The following is a 15,837-nucleotide window of genomic DNA, read 5'->3' on the forward strand; positions in this document are numbered from 1 at the left end:
TTACAGTAACCTTGCAATCGTATTTGCGTCCTGCTGGGAGCATAGACTAGAGGGAGAGAAACCTACGTGCTCAGTTCAGATTCCACAGGAGATCCCTGGACTGCCCTGCCTCCAGGTTGGTTGGCTCTGTGGGTAGTTGAGCTGTCTGTTCTCACAGGTGTGGTCACACTGGCCTCTTTTTTTTTTGCTTTGCTCCAGTCACATCTTAGCTTCTGGGCTGCCCACCAAAGACATTGCTCACCCCAGTGGCACTCTCAGATCCAGCTGGGCTGAATGGGGCTGCCACTGAGAATGTGGAGTGACTGATGGCTCACCAGGAGCTGGGCTTCCCTTCTGTCCTCGGGCTTGGTTATGAAATAAAGCAAATGAAAAATGGTAGCAATAAAGGAAGACTGTTCCTGGTTAGACAATGCCTCTTTGTTTCCAGGTAAATGATAAGGCTTAGGCCTAAGACGGTGGAGTCTGGAATCTGAGCAACCGGGTTCTCTTTCCAGCTTCTGGAACCCACTTATGATATTGCTAACCTCCCTGTGCCTTACAAAACGCCTCCTCATGATTTGTCTGGCTTGCTCCGATAGACAGCTGCAGGGGAGGAGGTGGCTGAGACCCACAGCAGCTACCGGTAAGTATCCCACAGCACCAACTGGCAGGAGAGAACACTCGTCTTGGCCCGTGCTGACAGGCTGATTTGAAGTCCCATTAATACTTAACTTCCTTGGGCCTCTTTTTGCCAAATGAAGGCCATGTTAACTGATTTGGGGAGTATCCTGAGACTAACGAAATCCTTGGAGAAAGAGCTAAGGAGAAGCAGGTGGTGGTATTTATTGCGTTGACAGAGCAGTTATGCTCCTCAGATTCCCTGATTTTAGGGTCTGGGGGGCCATCCTCAGGTGGATAGTTCTCCATCCTGCCTCTACTTCTTCCTCTCTCCCTTCCTTCCTGTCTCCACCCTTCTCCAGAGACCAGGAAGGTTCTCAGGAAGGTCTGTCCCTTGGACTGGTGGAGGAGCAGAAATTCTAGGAAGAAAGCCACTCAGGGAGCATGGCCTGCTCCGGGAGTGCAGTGGGTTTACCTTTCGGGGTGAGTCTGCTGAGAGCCCAGGGAAGGGCTGCCCTCATCCTCCTCACCCAGGCTGACCTGGAAAAACTGCAGCCCACAAATCATGGCCTGTTTCTTAGCTCTGTGCTTTCTATAAAGTACCATTCCTCCTGAGAGGACAAAACTGCTCTTCCAGACTCAATCTCACGCATCGTGTGATGAAAGAGGTGGTTCAGAGGACAGCAAATAAACTTACAATTTTTAACATCCAAGCAAAGAGCCTGACTTCAAAATGTAGCCATTTCTGTTAAATTGAAATTTTTTGCAGGTAAAATTTTCAGTTAGCCACCAGAGGGTGCCCACGGCGCTCTCTGAAAATGACCAAAACCTGAAGAATTAGAGAACAAAAATTTCCAGTGCATGGAAGACTAATACAAAATATAGCTCCCCCACCCCTGACTCAAACAAATACGCAGGCCAGCTAAGGAGCTCTGAATTTGCAGGGGAAGAAGAGCCAGGGTGGGAGGGATAGAAATTGCCTGAATTTTAGCTAAACTAGTTGCTTCTTGATTTTAAATTGGCAATTGCAATAGCACTTTGAGGATTGGCCCAGGGCACATTTTCATTCCTTGGCAAAACTCCCTTCCCCACCCTTTCCCAATTCTTGTATACAAAGAAAATGCAAATACATGTAAATATTAGCCTAAGCCACAGGCTTCTTGGAAGGTAAGGCTGCTGCCACTCCTGCTGCTGCTTTAAAAATAAAATCCTATAATGCAAGTGAAAGGACAGAGATTTTCTGAGCCACTGCTCCTGCATGGAGTGGGTGGAGGTCTCAGAAAGAAGCAGTGGAGAAGCCATGGTTCTCTGAAGAGACTGCCTTGTCTGGTGTGTGCCTGGAATGAAAGGAACAGAGCCACACTACCACCCTCTCCCCAATAGGGCCTGTGTCTGGCATCCCTGTATCTCCAGGGCCTGGCATGGTGACTGACACACAATAGGTGCCTGTAAATGTTGAATGCGTGAACAAATGAATGGAAAGTGAGCTGGAGTGGGTGGGACACAGCCTGGGCTGGCTGAGAGCTTTCCCCAGGGAGCTTTCCCCAGCCCTTTCATTGGGAAAGGGCTGGGTGAGGGTGGAAGGGTACTTTTCCAGGGAGGAGAGGTCCATGTTCCATCTGGGTTGCCTCTGCCTCGAGCCAAGACTCCAGAACAAAATGTTTTGACTTTGTTCTGATGCTGGTCAAACTGCTTAGTGGCCCCATTCATTCGTGTGGTCTACTCGTTCACAGTTATTGAGTACCTGATGGGGACCCTGGCAGTTATCATTGTCCACGCGCAGGGGACTCCAGTCTTTGTTAGCTGTTCCTTGGTAAACTGGGGATATAAATGCTGGAGGAAGTGAGCACATAACTAATCTGGCAGGGGCTTTGGCTCTCTGGAAATCCAGCCAGCCAGCGTGGGACTGGGCTTTGGCACTGGTTGCTGGGCAATTGGGCCATTCATCTCTGGGCAAGTGCAGGCAATAAGTGAGTATATGCATGTGTGTGTGTGTGTGTGTGTGTGTGTGTGTGTGTGTGTGTGTGTACAAATGTGAGTTGCAATAATGCCTTGCCCTTGCACGGGGATCTACCATTTATATAGCCCTTTGACAGCACCCAGGGCCTTTCATACAAGGAAGGGAAGAGGTGATTAACATTTAAATTTAGAAACAGCTGCAGTCTGGGGACAGAAACTATTTGACTTAGGTTTCTACACTGCCAGTTCATCACAGAAGGAATTATGAGGTTCATGCCTTGCGGGGTGCAAAGTAGTCTCTACATGCTCCCTTTCCAATATCTCTCCTTTGGGGTCGCTTTAATGTAATTTGGGGGTCTTCACATGAGCCAAGAGGCTGGCTGACTTGGAAGAAAGAGAACAGTTTTAAGAATTAACCTGCCCCTCTCCTCTGCTACCCATAGCTAAGTCTGCCCATCTGATTAGCACGGTAATGATCAGCTTTTCCCCACCAAGTCAAGACGTATGATTTCTAGGGCTATGACCCTTTTGGGTCATGAATCTAATACCGATGAGGCTCTGATTATTCCCGGGCCCTCTCTGAGCTGTGGCCCAGCAGGGCCCCACACTTTGTGAGCTCTGTGATGACAGAGGTTATGCCTCCTTCTAGCCCTTTTTTATTTCTGATCTGCAATAAGCCCTGGCACAGCTTTGTTGACTTGGGGAAGGTTAGACCCGAGTGAGAGGCTATTAGGAAAGAGCCTCAACAAACCAGCTGTAGCTAAAGCAGCGGAAGGTTCTAGAAAGCTAAGCAGGCTCCTAAAAGAAACTTCCATAAGATTGTTTCTATCAAAATAATATCTTCTCCAGGGAAAAAAAGAATCTTTTTTTTTTTTTTAAAGGAAACTAGTAACGAGAGGCAAAATGTGACCCAAACAACCTCTTTCTTTGCTGGAGCTCTCTGTCAAGCAGGATCTTAGTGCAGGCCAAAAGCTTATGCGGTTTGGATACCAATGGACAGTACAGATCAGGGAACTGTTTACCTTAGAGACACTGATCCTGGAGCACAATGAGGTTATGTGGATTTGAGTGCCATTTTCATCAAATATATAGAGATAGTCTCTTTGCTATTTCTAAGAATGAGCTAAGGGAAGGAAGTCAGCTTTAAAATGACCACTTTGTCAAGAAAGAATAGAGCAAGCCGTATAAACATTTACCTTTTTCTTGGTCAACTGAATAGATACAATTCTATAAAGTTCAACTAATTACCTTTTATTAAGCAAACATCTTGAAATATCTGTATTGTCCCAGGCATTGAGACCTATATTCAGTGGAGGAGACTGATGAACAACACAACAGGATCTGAATTTCTTGCCCTCGAGGGGTTCACAGTCTAGTGAGAGAGGCAGAAAAATGACCAGCTCACATCAGAGGCCAAGCTTTGCCTGCACACCTGCAGCCTCTGCAGGGAAAATCTGGCCCATAGCCTGTGGGAGGGGCAGGGCTCCACACCACGGGACTCTACCTCTCATGTACTGTCAAAGATGGCATCCGATGACTGGCCAAGGGTCCAGTCCTTGGGTAACTAAGCTCAGCCAACCAATTTTTTCACTTGAAAATCTGTAATTGGGATGCTGAAAGACAAAGTCAGTTAGATGTGGAAAGTGAGCGTCAAGTTTATGGAAACTAGGAGCTGAAGCCAGCTTGATGAGCCATGCATACCCAGACAGTATCTGAAACAGAGGAAGTCAGCCAGGAGAGAGGATGAGAGAGGGGAACGAGCCACTCACCGAGAGAATTTAGGTGACTCTTAGAGATAGAGGGCCACTTCCTTTCCCAGCCCTAGTTTCCAGCTCCAAAAGCCGGAGGCTTAATTCCTTACGTTTGTGTTCTGTGAGACTGCATTTCTTTAAAATAAATCTCTCTCTTCCTGAACTAACCAGAGTGAGTTTCTTTTTCTTGAAATCAGAAGTTCTCCAATTTTGATTCGAAATGTCATAGGACAATATATTAGTTTCCTAGGGCTGCCGTAACACATTATCACAAACTGAGTGGCTTAAAATAGCAGAAATGTATTCTCTCACAACGCTGGAAGCCAGAATTCTGAAATCAAGGTGTCAGCAGCATTTATTCCTTCTGGAGGCTCTGTGGGAGAATCCGTTCTGTGTTTCTTTTCTACCTTCTTGTAGCTGTCAAAAATTCTTGGTGTGCCTTGGCTTGTAGATGTGTTGCTCTGATCTCTGCCTTCGTCGTCATGTGGTTTCCCCATGTGTCTGTAATTCTTTGCATCTGTCTCTTGTAAGGATACTCATCACTGGACTTAGGGCCTACCCTAATCCAGGGTGATCTCATCTAGAAATATTTCCCTTAATTACATCTCCAAAGGCCTGTATTCTACATAAGATCACATTCTGAGGTTTTGGGTAGATGTATCTTTTGGGGAACACCATTCAACGCATTAGAAACAAGATATGAATGTGTTTATTGCTATGTTACTCAATTGGAGGACAATGCATGTGCTTAAACAAGCAACAAAGCAGGGGTTAGGGAAATAGGAAAGAGAGAGGAGAGAGACTTTTTTTGGGAAAGAATTTGATATTTTACAAAAATGAAGTCCTTGTGGAAAAAATTGTAATTTATGATTGTTTTTAATTTAAATTCCATATTGAAATAGAAATAAATCATACTTTCAGTGCCTGGGGTCTTTAAATATATTAATCAGTGTAATTAATGAATTATAAATGGTTCAATATAGCTGGAAAGTAGAATGTGGGAGAGTCTTTTTTTTGCTGTTGTTGGTTTTATTCTATTTTGTGTCATACAATTTAAAGGCCAGTAGTAACCTTCGCAGGAGCAACCACCATTTTGTTAATATCAGTGGGTTGGGGTTGAGGATCGAATGGAGTTTCGAAGATTGGATATCTTTTGCAAGAAGGTTGATTGGGAAGTGATAGAACGATTTTGGGGCCTCTGAGATGTGGTGTGTGACCTCAACATGTTAATTATAATCTGTTGTTTGTATTTCAATGCTTCAGTCGTGTCAGAACTTCTTACGGATGGTATCCACTGATGTTGTCTCTTAAGTTGTGCAAACTGAAGTTGCTAACTAGACCCAGGTGCCTTCATTCCCTGGGTAAAACAGTGCCCTACCACCACATTTACCCAATAGGTGATATACAGGACGCTGAGCGTGCCATGCCAATGTCCTCTCCATCCTTTGTATAGGCTCTTTCCCCTGCCTGGATGTCCTTCCTTGATTACCTCCTTATCTTTCACAGCTCAGCTGAAATATACCCCCATGAAGTTGCTGATTCTTTCGAACTCCCATAGCATCCTTAAATTATATATACCGCTTATCACTGTACTATGGAATTACTTAATTTTCTGCATCTCCCATTAAATCATTGAGATCGGGATCCCTGTCTTTCCTTATTCCAGTCCTCAGCTCTTCACCCAGTATTGGGCATATAATATAAGCTCAATAAGTGTTTATTGAATAAATGAGTTTGTAGTTAATACATCACTAAACACTATGTGTGTGTGAAGAGGGACACTGTTCGATGTCTAGCAAAGGAATCTAGCCGAGAGAGAGAAAGAGAGAAGGAAATGGGACAGACTCATTATCAGAATCCATTACCCACTTTTATTACTACTAGAACCCAGGTTTTGTACAGGTATCCACCCTCTTCCAAGCAGCCATGTGCCTTAGAGGAAACTTACCCTTCCCCAGCCCAGGGGTGGGTCTGATTGGTCTAAAGGTAATCACATTCTTGTTGTCAGTGATTGATTCAGGAATGGGCATGCCACCCAATTCTGGCCAATGAGACATGGAAACTGTTTTTAAAATTAAAAAAAAAAAATTACAGTTGACTTTCAGTATTATATTTGTTTCAAGTGTTCAGAATAGTAGTTAGACATTTATATAACTTATGAAGTGATCCACCTGATAAGCCTAGTACCCACCTGATACTGTACATAGTTATTACAATCATACTGACTATATTCCCTAAACTGTACTTTATATCCCCAAGACTATTTTGTAACTGCCAATTTGTATTTCTTAATCCCTCACCGTTTTCACCCGGACCTCCAAACCCTCTCCCATCTGTCAACCATCATTTTTTTCTCTGTATCTATGAGTTTCTGTTTTGTTTGTTCATTTATTTTTTTAGATTCCACATATAAGTGAAATCATATGGTATTTGTTTCTCTCTGTCTGACATTTCATTTAGCATAATATCCTTTTGGTCTATCCATGTTGTCACAAATGGTAAGATTCCATTTTTTTTTTTTTTATGGATGAGTAATTTATTTGTATATATGGACCATCTCTTCTTTATCCATTTGTCTTTTGATTGGAGCATTTAATCCATTTACATTTAAAGTAATTATTGATAGGTGTTTAGTTGTTGCCATTTTATTATTGTCTGATTGTTTTTGTATTTCTTTTCTGTTTCTTATTCTCTAGCTTTCTTCTCTTGTCTGTTGATGGCATTCTGTGGTGTTGTGTTTGGATTCCTTTCTCTTTAATTCTTGTATCTCTCTTGTAGATTTTTGATTTGTGGTTACAATATGCTTTATATATTCCAAGCTATATTTATAGCAGTCTGTTTTCAGTTAATGGTTGCTTATGTTTGAACACATTCTAAAATTACTACCATTTTTACTCAGCTCCTCCATGTTTATGTTTTTGTCATTATTTGTTACTTCTTGTGTGTGCCTGTATTTGTGTGTATCCCTTAATTTACTGTTGTAATTACACATGATCTTCCTACTTTTGCCTTTTAGCCTTTGTACTAGCTTTAGTGTTGGTTGATCCACTGCTTTTATTTTGTTTGCCTTTGTTAGTGAGAATATTTTTTCTTTGCAATATATTCTTATTCATATTTTTTATTTTTTTCTTCTTCTTCTTAAAGAAGTCCCTTTAACATTTCTTGTAATACTGGTTTGGTGGTGATGAATTCCTTCAGTTTTTTCTTGTCTGGGAAGTTCTTTATTTCTCCTTTGATTCTAAATGATAGCCCGACTGGGTAATCTTGGCTGTAGGTCCTTGCTTTTTATCACTTTGAATATTTTATGCCATTCCCTTCTAGCCTGCATAGTTACTGGTGAGAAATCAGCTGTCAATCTCATAGGAGCTCCCTTGTATGTAACCAACTGTTTTTCTCTTGCTGCTTTTAAGATTATCTCTTTGTCTTTAACCTTTGGCATTTTCATTAATATGTGTGTTGGTGTGGGCTTCCTTGGGTTCATCTTGCTTGGGATTCTCTGCACTTCCTGGGCTTGTATGTCTATTACCTTCACCAAGTTAGGGAAGTTTCCAGTTATTAAATTTTAAAATAGATTTTCAATCTCTTTCTGTCTCTCTTCTTCTGGTACCCCTATGATGTGAAAGTTGTTATGTTTGATGTCGCCCCAGAGGTCCCTTAAACTATCCTCATTTTTTTGGGGGGATTCTTTTTTCTTTTTTTCTGTTCCAATTGGATGTTTTCTACTACCTTATTTTCCAAATTGCTGATTTGATCTGTTTCATCTAATCTGCTGTTGATTCCCTGTAATGTATTCTTCATTTCAATTATTGTATTTTTTATTTCTGACACTTTTTTTTTTTTATGGTTTCTGTCTCTTTTTTTTATGTTTCCTATCTATTTGTTGATGTTCTCAGTGAGGTCATCTATTCTTCCCATAAGTTCATTGAGCAACCTTATCACGAGTATTTTGCATCTTGTATGTTGTTCACCTTCATTTTGTTTAGTTCTTTTTCTGGAGTTTTGTCCTATTTTTTCATTTAGGATGTATTTCTTTGTCTCCTTATTTTGGCTGCCTCCCTGTGTTTGTTTCTATGTATTAGGTAGATCTGCTACATCTCCCAGTTTGGGCAGAGTGGCCTTTTGTAGTGTCTACTGGGTCCCAGTGACACAGTCTTCCTGTTCACCTGAACTGGGTACTCCAGGTTTGTCCCTTGTGTGGATTGTGTGTGCTCTCTCCTCTTGTAGTTGAATCTTCATTACTGTTGGCATGGCAGTGAGTGGGATTTACCCTCAGCCTGACTGTTTTTGAGGACTGGGTGTGACTTCAACAGACAAACTGTTGTGCAGGGGCTGACCTCATGGAGAGAGATTCACTTTAGTGGGGTTCTGGTGCTTGCCAAGTCCACCCTTTGGGTGTGTTGTTTGTGGCACTAATTGAGTGGTGCTCTGGTGTGGTCTAAAGCCCATCACCAGGTATATTGGTTCTGGGGCCCTTTGGGAGGGATTTGCATGCAGGCCAAGGTCAGCCACTGCCTGTGTCTACCCTGAGGCCACCTGGTGGGAGCAGTCTTGATGTGGCTTCTTTATATCCTTAATTATAGGAGTTCTGTTCAGCTAGTATTCAAATGGCTCTCAAGGGTGATTGTTCTATAATAAAGTTGTAATTTTGATGTGGTCATGCGAGGAGGCAAGCACAGTGTTTACCTACTCTGCCATCTTGACTGGAAGTTTCAGCAGACTTCTGAGAAATGTTTCTTTGCTCCAAAGAAAGAGAACAAAAAGAGATGTTGTCTCTTCTTTCTCAAGGTGTTGTCATGTCTGGAGAGACACTTGGAAGTACCAAAGCCATCTTGCCATCAGCCTGAGAATGGAGCCAATGCCTGAGGATGGCAGACCAGAGAAATGGTAGAGCCTGGATGTGTAATGACATGGTTGGGCTACTGGAACTGCCTTACCTGACTCCCACCCCTTGAGGATTATAGTTATCATAATTAATGCATTTACTTATTGTGAAAGGCTGTTTGAATCCGTGTCTCTGACTTGAGCCAAAAGGATTCTAACTGAAACAACTTGCCATATAGTAAATATTTATTAAATATAAGTGGGTCTTAAAGCTATGGCCTTTGAAAAAAAGGAGCATGTTTCCTGTGACCCTGTTATACACTAAAATTTGGAAAATTGAGATATGGTATTCCTATGGTCATCTCCTTACAAGTCCAAGGTTACTTAATTTACTTGACTATGGTAGAGGCTAAATTTCTTTTCATGGAAGATTAAGAAAAATCTGGTCATTAACTATCCAAGGGAAAGTAAACAAAGTAAACAAAGTCAGGAAGCCTTGTTTCTATTGGATCACTGACCCAAGGGAAAAGTTGCTTTGGGGAGATGCATAAATAAAGTTTTAAAAATTGAAGTACAATTAATTTTAGTTAAGTGAAAAAATTTTAAAACGGGTGCCACTGGCACATGAATAAAGAAATAAAACAGAATAGAAAACAAAGAAGTAAAGCCAAATGCACATAGTGATTTTAGCATATGATAAATGTCTCATTTCAAATCAGTGGGGAAAATAGAAGTTTTATCAATAGTGTTTGTGCAACAGGGTAACTGAGTATAACAATAAATAAAGAAAGTTGGATCCAGACCTCACACCTTATCAAAGAAATTCCAGATGGGTCACAGATTTTAAATATAAAAATGTAAAGCCATGAAAATGTGAAAAGAAATATGAAAGATTTTCTTGTTTTATGAATTTATGACTGAAGGAAACCTTTTAAAATATGACAGAAATAACAGCACTCATAAAATAAGGGATTGAAAAATTCAACCCTGTTTTAAAAAATGTCTACATGCAGAAAAAAACATAACAGCATCAAAAGTCAATGGACAAATTGGGAAACATATTTGCAATTTATTGCTATACAATCATCAAGAAAAGAACAGAAATACCGTATGATTTTGATATGCCACTTCTGGGTATTTATCCGAAGAATATGAAAACACTAATTCAAAAAGAATTATGCACCTTTCTGTTCATTGTAGCATTATTTACAATAACCAAGGTATGTAAACAGCCTAAGTGTTCACTGACCTGGGATACTACTTGGCCATAAAAAGGGATGAAGTTTTGCCATTTGCAACAGCATGGATGGCCTTGAGAGTATTATGTATACTAAGTGAAGTAAGTCAGATGGGAAAGGACAAAAATCATATGATTTCACTCATCTGTGGAATGTAAAAAAAAGAAAGAAAGAAGCAAATGAATAAGTAAACAGAAGAAGAACAAACTCATAGATACAGACAACAGACTGGTGGTGACCAGAGGGAAGGGGGGTGGCGGAAGGGTGAAATGCGTAAAGGGTGTCAAATGTATGGTGACAGATGGAAAGTAGACTTGATGATGAGCACACTGTAGTGTATACAGACATCGAATTATAATGTATGTCTGAAATTTATATAATGTTATAAATCAATGTTACCTCTATTAAAAAAATAAATAAATAACAAGAAAGAAAAAGACCAAAAATGCAATAGAAAAAATGGGTAAACGATATTGTGTCAGGTGATATGGATTGGCAATTTGGCAGTATCTATCAAAATTACAAATATACATAATCTTTGATTCATCAATTCTATTTATAGGAATTATTGTAGTAACTTAATTAGTAGCAGTTCTACTAAACTACAGACGTACTCCTATATGTGGAATTCACTTATTGAACAAGATTAATCATTGCGGCATTGTTTGTAGTATCAGAAAACTGGAAATAATAGAAATGATCATCAATGGGAAAGTGGTTAGAAAAATGATGCTATGTTAATATAATGGATTACTACCCATTCCAAAAAAAGATGGTGGAGCTCTTTGTGTCCTGGTGTGGAATAATTTCTAATATATATTAAGTGACAAAAAGCAAGGTACAGAACAGAATAGTGAGTTACCATTTGTATAAATAAAAGATGGTAAGGGGATGCCTTATACAAATTCACTTGTATATTTCTGCACAGAAAAGGAGGAAGTCAGTGTCACTGATGCTTCTGGAAGGGGAACTGGGTGGTTGGATCATGTGGGTAGGAGGGAGACCTCTTCACTGTATATAATTGTATGTCTTTGACTTATGAAGGGATTACCTATTCCAACTCCAAAATAAATACATTACACTTCAAAATATTTTGAAAGAGAAATATAAAACCCCCAATGCTTTAAAAATAAAAACTGAAGGTGAGGAACTGTAAATCTGACTCAATAAATGCAACACGACCATATCCAGCATGTGTAGGGCCTAGCATCTCCACCATCTTCAGCTCTCCACCAACCTCAGAAAAGCTGGGGGCTCGATTTACCAGCCCTTAGCCCCCCACCCACCACTTCTCATTCTCCCTGCCCCAAGGTCAAACTGTCTGCCAGGGATTCGCCTCCATGCTTCTGTCTTCTCCACACTCAGGGCAGAGCACTAAGCTGAGGGCATTCTACGTTTCTCTGGTGGGCACAACTGATGGGTGCAATTGTCTGTTTGAAGGCTGGAGAAGTGGTTGAGACACTTAATTTTGGAAAATTAGACTAAGGCAGAAGAAGGTGAAGCAGGTCAAGGTAGGAGATTTTCACCTGTTGAATGTTGTAACAGGGCAGGTGAGAGGAAATATTAATAAATCATAGAAAAGAGGAGAACCACCTATTTGCCACACTTTGGCTGAATTTTTCTCTCCCCAGAGCTCTATAGTTGATGCTTTATTAACATCAGAGGGGATTTGATGACTTGTCATATTCAGTCCTGACTATTGAAATGAAAAGGATAGAAAATGAAAAGTACGGAAAATGAAAATCAATTGCATTCTTTAATTTTAGTCTTCCCATTCCTGGAGCATATTGAATACTACTCTGGGTTCTTTCATTGTTCAGGTTATTAATAACAAAGAGCCAAAGTATTTCACATTCCAAAAGAGTCTTTCATCTCAAAGGAGCCAGTGTAATTCACTAATTCAGTTACCTGAACTACATTTGGTAATTATTTGAGGATCACTTCACCCAGGGGTGAATTTCAACGAGTTGTGTGACACAGCCAACAGTCACTTCATTTTCGAGACAGTGCGAAAGAAAAATGAATAGCTAATGGGGATGTCCTCCTAAAGGATTTGCCCAATGAAAACTTCAGGGAGATGGATGCTGAAAGAATGTAATTAACTGCCCAAAATTAATACCTCCAACCTTACTCAAGGTTTCCTGACCTCTTTACTAGAATCAGGGTGGAGACGTGTCTTATCTCAGAGTGGGGCTCCCTGGCGCCGAGAGACCTGTGAACAACAGTCATTCCATTGCTGTATTTTTGACTGATTATAAATAATATTCTATTTTTAATTTGTTTCCCTGTTAGAATATAGAAATACAATTAATTTTTCTATTGTTACAATTGATTTTTGTATATTGATCTTATATCTGCAAACTTGCTGAACTTACTTATAGGTTCAAGAAATGTTTTTGTTTTTTTAAAAGATTCCTTGGGATTTCTGGGCAAGCCATAATGGGATCTGCAAATTAGGAGCAGTTTTAGTTCTTACTTTCTTATCTGTATGGCCTTTACTTCCTTTTCTTGCCTTATTGAGCTAGCTAGATCACAGTTTAATGACAGTTGTAAGAGCAGACATTCTTGCAGACGTCTTTACCTTGTACCTGATCTTAGGGAAAAAGCATTCAGTCTTTTACAATTAAACATAATGTTAACTGTAGGCTTTTGTAGATGTTCTTTATCAAATTGAGGAAGTTTCCTGCTATTCATACTTTTCTGAGAGGTGTTTTATTTTTATTTATTTTATTTTATTTTATATTTTATCATTGGAGGTTTATTTTTTAAAAAATCATGAATTGTTGAATTTTATCAAATGCTTTTTCCACATCAATTGATATAATCATGTGAGTTTTTCTCTTTAGTTTATTAATTTGGTGGGTTACATGGATTGATTTTTAAATATTGAATGAGCTTTGCATCCTGTGAACAGCAGTCCTTCCAGTACTATCACATTTTAAAGTTCATTTATAAGGAATAGTGTCTCAGTTATTTGACCCTATTTATTGGGGTGGTGGTGGGGGGGGCAGGGGATAAGGGAATAAGAAGCTAGACCTCTTCCAGCCAAGGGCACATGGCTTGATTCATGTGCCCTTGGCTGGGAGAGAATCAATAAGACTTCTTTCTCTCTTCCATCTTCTCTCCATTATTATTATTACCCAGGAGTCAGGAAACTGCTCCCAGCATGACAGTGGCCCAATACCCATGAGACTGGTCATCAGACAGTGTGACATGGAATCTTGGCCACTGCAAAAGGTAGTGTTTGTGGGAGCATGCTCATCAGTCACCACTGACCCAGAAAGAATGACCTCCGCTCCCCTCTGCCTGCTGGATAGCACATGAGTACATTTTAATGCCAGACAATCAAATACATCTAAACCCCTAGCAGAAAAGGAGCCAGAAAAATATGGTCTTTAGTCTTCAAGCTCCTGTGATCCATAGAAAGAGGTGAAAATAGATGCTGAGGGCTAAGAGACAATATTTAGCACTCCCATCTGCCTCACTGAGGCTAATATGAATTAGGACCTTCCATCTACTCTACATAATTGCTCTCTAAATTCTTCCTCTTAATTTTTAATATCATCTTTCTTCTTTTATTTCTCCCATCATTATTCAAAAACCTACTCAGATGGATATATTTGCAGAGGTCCAGTTGGGGTAGGAGAGAAGAGTGGAAAAAAAAAGAGGTAACTGCAATGCAAACAGAATATATTCTATTTTAACGAGCTATTTGAATGAACTGTGTTTGTGTTGAGATGTTTGAAAACAGTGAGAAAGGTAGGCAGACAGAGCCTGACTATATTTTGGCATCTGGGAATGGTCAGAAAGGGCACATATATAGGTTGGATTTGGGGTGCAAGAGTGAGCAAGGGTTAAAGACAAGGGCTCATGAGGGATCTGGGGCTCAGCAAAGGCACATGACCCTGACAAAGTGAGAGAAACAGACAGGCAGCGATCATGCTCAGAGACACAGAGCCAAGGAGTTGAGCAGAACAAGCTGCTGCAGCTTGATTGGCAAGTCAAGTTGAAAGCCCAGTTGGTTGGGAAAGAGAATTTGGAGTCAGGATCTGTTCCAGGGGCTCTGAAATCTGTGGGCACCAGTCCTCATCCCCCAGCTGTTTCTTTTCTTTTCTATTTTGTTTTTTATTTTTATTTTTTCCCCTCTTCCCTCCCGACTGCGGTTTGAGCCGTTGTTCTCAGACTAGTTGTGAGGTACGCAGCCCATGTTGGTATTATGAGCACTGCGTGTTACCCGGCTGTGCCAGTCGGTCGCCCCTCAGCTGTTTCTTATCTGAGGTGGCAGAGTGCACAGGGGAGCCTTTTATAATCAAAGGGCCCTGGGTATATAATTTTTGGGGGTCTGAAGCTATTCTTGTGGATGGGTGAAAGGTTCAGCCAGACAAAGGCTGATTTCCAAGGTCCCAAGATCTTTGGGGTTTAGCTCTTTCCCCAGGGCCCAGGTGAGATGTTCTGCTAAGGGATACCTTGATTAGAAGTCAAAGTTGTGTGTTGTGTGAGAGGCCCAGGACTCACTCTCTCTCTCTCTCTCTCTCTCTCTCTCTCTCTCTCTCAATTTCAGGTGGGAACTTTTTGTCGTGTGGAAGGTTACTGACCCCTTGGGTAAGCAAGTACACGGAGTCTGATGGGTCAGAAAGTCCAGGTCTGTGGGAGGTGACAAGAGCCACTGAATGAAGATACCTTCCTAAAGAACATGGTTCCCCAGACTCCTCCTCTCTATGTAACACTTCAGAGAGCAGCTGCACACAGCTCTCAGGCTCATTAGTTATTCTTCAGGGGGTTTTGAGCACAGCGTGATGGCAGCGGAGGTGACTAATTTTATTACTGAATGGATCAGGCTGCTTTGCACTGTTCAGTGGCCCCAGACTAGTTCCTTCAGTTGGTCTACAAGTGCGGGGTATTGTTCTCAAGAAGGATCCAACTGGCGTCACTAGATCCACTGACAATGTTGGAAAAAAATAATCTCAGGAGCAGTGGTATGCCCCAAGATCTTCACATATGAAGGACTAAACTTTTTCTGTGCCAGTATTTTCAAATTATTTTAGCCTTTAAATTGTCTTTTCCCTTCAAATGAAATCTTACTTGGAAGCTCAATATAAAAATCAAATAGAAGAGTAACCATTCTGATTGAATATTGGTGGACTTCAGATAGCCATGTGTTCACTCCTTCACGTCTTTGAACTATCTTCAAAAATTTTCTAGGGTTTCAATAAACAGAATTTAAAAACCACTGTATTATGTGTTTTTTAAAGGTGGTTAGTACTTTTACCCAATTTTAAAGAGGAAGAAACTGAGGCAGAGAGGGGCTAAAAAACTTACTTTGCCAAGTCCATGCCATGAGTTTGTATCAGTCAGGAACTGTATTTGGCAGATTGAAAATTGGTGTAAGACAGGGCTTTATTTTCCTCTCATAAGCCATCCAGAGGTGGGCAGTGTAGAGCTGGTGTGGTGGTGCCACGAGGTTTTAGGGA

At 40.8% G+C, this 15,837-nt stretch overlaps 1 long non-coding RNA gene across 1 annotated transcript; it reads left to right on the forward strand.

The window, feature by feature from the left end:
- The first annotated feature begins 443 nt into the window (after positions 1–443).
- On the forward strand, positions 444–15,564 carry LOC141570375 (uncharacterized). Its single transcript, XR_012494379.2, has 3 exons — positions 444–622; positions 9,093–9,191; positions 14,928–15,564. It is a non-coding gene; the product is annotated as an uncharacterized LOC141570375 (long non-coding RNA).
- Positions 15,565–15,837: the final 273 nt, after the last annotated feature.

The sequence above is a fragment of the Rhinolophus sinicus genome, chromosome 3 (assembly GCF_057876585.1).
Source record: "Rhinolophus sinicus isolate RSI-liver-muscle chromosome 3, RSI-T2T, whole genome shotgun sequence".
Taxonomy (NCBI): Eukaryota; Metazoa; Chordata; class Mammalia; order Chiroptera; family Rhinolophidae; genus Rhinolophus; species Rhinolophus sinicus.